General features: G+C 41.8%; 1 pseudogene; it reads right to left on the bottom strand.

Moving 5' to 3' along the window:
- Nucleotides 1-1,510: 1,510 nt before the first annotated feature.
- LOC131923640 (nucleophosmin-like) lies at nt 1,511-2,738 on the bottom strand (annotated as a pseudogene).
- Between the last annotated feature and the right edge of the window lie 3,311 nt (nt 2,739-6,049).

Here is a 6,049-nt window from a genome sequence, read left to right as displayed (position 1 = left end):
TAGCAGGATACCCTTTCTATCCCCATCCTTCTTCAGATCCTCACTGAGCATGAGTGAGGAACAACTGTGATGGACATTCTGTCTGAGCCATTTTCCCTCTCCCCACCCTCCCTTCTTCCTCACACCCCATCCTTTCCCTCTCCTTTCCCCCTTCGCCTCTCTTTCCCATATCAGACACACTCCCCTCTGTCCTCCCCCCCCCCCCCCCCGCATTGTCCTCTCACTGGGGATCAAGCCCAGAGACATATGCACACCAGGGAAACACCCACACTTTAGTATGCATGGAACTACATTCTGGCTACCACTCTCTTGACAAATCCCCAGTGTCCATCCCGATCCCTAAGTTATTTCAGCAGTGAAGTCTAAAATTCAGCCTTTCCCAAACTGGACTCACCATCTCCACCATCAAATTGATGTTTCCATTGTGTATTTCTTACTTTTGGTTGATTCTATCAACTAACACTTGGCTCCTGGAGTCCCTAGGTCACATGAGGCCACTGTCTCCTAACTTCCACAATAAATCAGTGAGTCAAACCTTCCATTCTTCCTCTGCAGAGTCAGAGGAACTGCATCACACTCCCAGCCCTGCTGTCCTGCAAACCTTTCTGCCTCTGGCCGCAGTCCCCTATTCCCCATCTTGTTTTACCAACTACTTTCTCCAGGATGCTATCAAGACTACATTTTTATTTTCCTCATCTTCGGTCCAAAGTGATAACCTTTCCATATTTTGCTACAGCCAAGAAGCTAGAGTTGATGCTTGAAATTAGCAGTGCTTCAAAAACTTTATGTATGGTCTCTGGAGTGACATTGTACTGGTTTGAAAAAGAGATGTCCCTCATAGGTCCAGGCTTTTGAACACTTGGTCTCCAGTTGGTGGTGCTGTTCAGGGGATGTGGTGTGGAAGTACAGTCTTTCTGGATCACATATGTCATGAAGAGCAGGCTTGAGAGGTCACAGCTGTTCCCACTTCTTTGCTTCATGCTTTCAGTTGAAATATGATCTCTCAGCTGCTTGTTCCGATAGCTTGCTGCTATTAGGGACTCTTCCTTTAGGGCCATAAACCAAAATTAACTCTTTCTTCTAAAAACTGCTTTTGATCATAGTGTTTTGTCACAATAACAGAAATATGGCTAATAAAATCATTATCTACTCATGTGTATGGGCCAGGCACACCACTTCTAGCTTTATATGAATTATCATACCTAATATCAACAATGTTTGTATTTTATATATTATTAAAATGCTGTTTATTTCACAGGTATATTTTTGTCTCCCGACCATTTCCATATTTGATCACCATTTTGACTATTATATGACAACATTCCACACATACTTACAACCAAGTAAAGGGTGGATTCCAATCCTTGGAAAACTGAACAGGCATTTAGACAGCACATTCTTGGCAATGGGACCTGGGTGAGTTCTATCAAACACAGCAGAGAATGTTCTCACTTTGCAACACAGAAAGGATAGCCAGAGAGCAGCTGCTGCAGAAATGCAGTAAGATGGATTATTTCAAACTGCGTAAACCACTTTCTTCAAGAGATTTCCCCCACTGCCAGAGACTGTGAACAGCCTCCTGGTCAGTCATCCGGAAGCAAGTCTTCACATCAACTTGGCTTCCACTTTGGGAAGAGAATCACTCCTGTCTACACTTGCTAGCACTTTTGCCTTAGTGTTTTCTACAGAACTAGGTCTTTTTGGTGTTTTTTTCCGATTTTTTTTAAAGATTGTAGACATTGTGATCCTGTTGTTGATGGATTTTAGTCTTTAGCGTTCTGGTTTTATTTTTGTGTGTTTTGGGCTGATATGTTGTACAGATTTCGTCACTGGAGCTTTTCTTCAGTTTCCTCATCCTCAGAATCAACACCATCAAAATCATCATCTTCTTTATTAACACATTCTCCATCACCATCATCTTCATGATCACTTTCATGATCATCATCTTCATGATCACCATCTTCATGTCCATCATCTTCATGATCATCATCTTCACGATCACCTTCATGATCATCATCTTCATCACCATCATCTTAATGATAAGCACCTTCATGATCATCATCTTCATGATCATCATCTTCATCACCATCACCTTCATGATCACCATCTTCATGTCCATCATTTTCATGATCATCATCTTCATGATCACCATCTTCATGTCCATCATCTTCATGATCATCATCTTCATCACCATCATCTTAATGATAATTACCTTCATGATCACCATCTTCATGATCATCATCTTTATGACCATCATCTTCATCACCATCATCTTTGTGATCATCTTCATCACTTCCTTTTTTTCTATGGAACTTTGTTACTACTTCCAGGGGCAAATCTCTTTCCAGACATACATAAGAGTGTTACAACTTCCTCATCTTAATTTTTTGAATCTGTATCTTTCTCTACAGTGCCTAGATGCTGTCCACTAATGTGCACAGGCTCTGAACCACACTTCAACCTTAAGACCACAGGTCGTATAATTTCAAAGCCCCCAAGGAAAACTGTTGGTTGTAAAGACATTTTCAGTTTCCAGTGTTGCTTTAATTGGACTGCCTTCATAGTTCATTGCTTCTGCCTCTACGATATGTGATTCCTCTTCTGCTCCTGCCTCTAAACTAACCGTCCTTAGTGATAACTGGTACTTATTTCATCATTACCCATCTGAAAGTGATAATCTTTGTTGGCATTTAGTTCACAATCAAAAAAGATAGATTCCAAGGCATCAGAGGACTCATGCCTGAATCCATTTGTGCACTCTAGTGAGAAAGAATCCAGGCAGAGAAAACTGAGTACATATCCTTAGAACATTTGATATTTTGCAAAAGTTAAATTACAGAGATTAAGCAATTTGGCTTAGTGTCAACAAGCTACATAAGAATCCCATATCAAATGCAGAGGTTGTACATCTTAAAATGTTTTAATCTTTCACTTTGCTACTATAGGCTATATACCTGAACACACTCTTACAGTTGTGTACAAGGGAGTAGGCATTGCTGCCCCTGATATTGTGTGTTTAGACTGCAGGAGCAGTAGTCATGCAGCTTGGAAGGACTTATTATCTTCACCTCTGATTCCCAGATCTTGACTAAATCTCTTAAGCCCCTTCAACTTCAGGCTACTCACTGGATGCTGTGAGAATGTTAATATTACAGTTTCAGAATCTTTAGGATGGTGTGCTGGCAGGTGGTCAGGCCTCAACAGAGATGAGGTCATTCCCTAAACTCTAGATCCTGTTCATTTACAGTAAAGGTGTACTCTACTAACAGCTTGAAATAGAACATTTATGTGGCTAGATGTATAGGCTCCTGTGGGAGACACTGTGCTGGGGACAATTACTCTCATTCACTTTGGGGATAGCAGTAAAGGTAGAAAAAGTAAGAAAAATAGAAGGCAGTTTCACATCTGAGTATACTACCTGAAAGTGTGGGGGAGATATGAGAATGCTTTATATCTGAGAATCCTGAAGCACCAAACAGAAAGAGAGAAAAAGCTAACAGAAAGCAAGCCACATCTCTTCCCTTTCAATAGAATGGATAAATAGGAAAACAGAAATAAACGGACTGGTTTCTCATGGAAGAATTTAGCCTTTTAGGACGAGAGAAAGTAAATAAATCATTATGCAAGAGTACAATATGCTACAAGAATTAATTCAGGATCACTGTTCACCTTTTGTTCCGTTTTTACAAGGAGAAAGATCCCCTTTTTTTTTCTTGCAGGGTAGTGGCTGAGACTGTAAATGTTTAAAATTTCTTACAAGAAGTGTTTACATATCTGAGCTGGGCTGTCCTCACACATGCTGCCTCATGTGGTCACAAACTATCCCAGGACAGAGTACTACTATTCTAGGTAGGAACTAAGACAGACATAGTAGGGAATTTGCTCACGTTTGTGCAGTTGATGAGTGGCGGGTCTCTTAGTCGGGACGGATACTTTCCATTGCAACACAACACCTGTGCCAACACATAATTACTACAACTTTGCCACTTCACTATTCTCACTCTAAAAACTGGCCTGTGTGGCTTATGCATATCGTATTCTCCACATGAAAAATTCCCATCAAGCATTAAAAATAAGTGCAGTCAAATAAATCTTAAAGGGTGTGCACTGAAGAGATTGCTCAGTGGTTAAGAGCACTGACTGCTCTTGCGGAGGACCTGGGTTCAGTTTCCAGCACCCACAGGACAGCTCACAACTGTCTGTCACTTCAGTTTCAGAGGAGCCGATGCCCTTGTTTGGCCTCCATGGGAACTGCACGTATGTGCTGCACACATATGCAGATAAACACTCACACACATAAAATATAGAGAAATAAATCTTATTTTCAAACCATTTTTATTAAGGAATTTTTTACTCATTTTTACATACCACCCACAGATCCTTCTCTCTTCCCTCCTCCTGCTCCCTAAGCCTTCCCCTGAAACCCCACCCTCTATCCCCTCCTCCAACAAGGTAAGGCCTCACATGGGGAGTCAGCAGAGCCTGGTATATTCAGGAGAGGCAGGTCTAAGCCCCTCCCCTGCATCAGGGTTGTAAAAGGTGTCCCACCATAGGTAGTGGGCTCCAAAAAGCCAGCTCGTGCACCAGAGATGGATCCTGATCCGGCTGCCAGGGAGCCCCCTAAACAATTCAAGCTATGCAACTGTCTCGCCTATCCAGAGGGCCTAGTCCAGACCCATGGAGGTTCCACAAGTATTGGTCTAAAGTTCATGAGTTCCCACTAGTTTGGTTTGGTTGTCTCTGTAGGTTTCTCCATCATGGTCTTGATGCCCCTTTCTCATAGAATCCCTCTTTTCTCTCTTCGACTGGACTCCTGGAGCTCTGCCTGGTGCTTGGCTATGGATCTTTGCATCTCCTTCCATCAGTTACTGGATGAAGGCTCTATGACAGTTAGGGTATTCACTCATCTGACTACTGGGGTAAGCCAGTTCAGGCACCCTTGCCACTATTGCATGTAGTCTAAGGTGGGGTCATCCTTGGGGATTCCTGGCAACTCTCCTAGCACCGGATTTCTCTCTTTCCCCATGATATCTCCCTCTATCATGGTATCTTTTTCATTGCTTTCCCACTCCATCCCTGTTCTAGCTTGACCATCCCATTCCCTTATGTCCTCATCCCCCATCACCTACCCTCCATTGCCCACCCCTTACCACCATTTCACTCATGGAGATCTCATCTATTTCCCCTTCCCAGGGTGATCTATATATCCCTCTTAGGGTCCTCCTTATTAGCTAGCTTCTCTGGAGTTGTGAATTGTAGTCTGGTTATCCTTTGCTTTACACCTAGTACCCTCTTATGAGTGAGTACATACCATGTGTGTCCTTCTGAGTCTAGGTTATCTCACTCAGGATGATATTTTCTAGTTCCATCAATTTGCCTGCAAATTTCATGGTGTCATTGTTTTTTTTACTGCTGAGTAGTACTCCATTGTGTATATGTACCATATTTTATTTATCCATTCTTCAGTTGAAGGTCATCTAGGTTGTTTCCAGATTCTGACTATTACAAATAATGCTTCTATGAAAAGGGTTGAGCATGTGTCCTTGTGGTAAGATTGAGCATTCCTTGGGTATATGCCCAAGAGTCATATAGCTGGGTCTTGAGGGACACTGATTTCCAATTTTCTGAGAAACCTCCATACTGATTTCCAAAGTGGCTGTACAATTTTGCACTCACATCAACAGTGGAGGAATGTTCCCCTTGCTCCGCATCCTCTCTAACAAAAGCTGTTATCAGTGTTTTTGATCTTAGCCATTCTGACAGGTGTAAGATGGTATCTCAAGAGTCATTTTGATTTGCATTTCTCTGATGACTAAGGATGTTGAGCAATTCCTTAAATGTATTTCAGTTATTTGAGATTCTTCTGTTGAGAATTCTCCATTTAGCTCTGTAGCCCATTTTTTAATTGAATTGTTTGGTATGTTGGTGTCTAGTTTCTTGAATTCTTTATATATTTTAGAGATCAGCCCTCTGTCAGATGTGGGGTTGGTGAAGATCTTTTCCCATTCTGAAGGTTGTTGTTTTGTCTTATTTACCATTTCCTTTGCCT

This window comes from Peromyscus eremicus, chromosome 13, assembly GCF_949786415.1.
Source record: "Peromyscus eremicus chromosome 13, PerEre_H2_v1, whole genome shotgun sequence".
Lineage (NCBI taxonomy): Eukaryota > Metazoa > Chordata > Mammalia > Rodentia > Cricetidae > Peromyscus > Peromyscus eremicus.
This window is presented reverse-complemented; position numbering and strand designations above follow the sequence as displayed.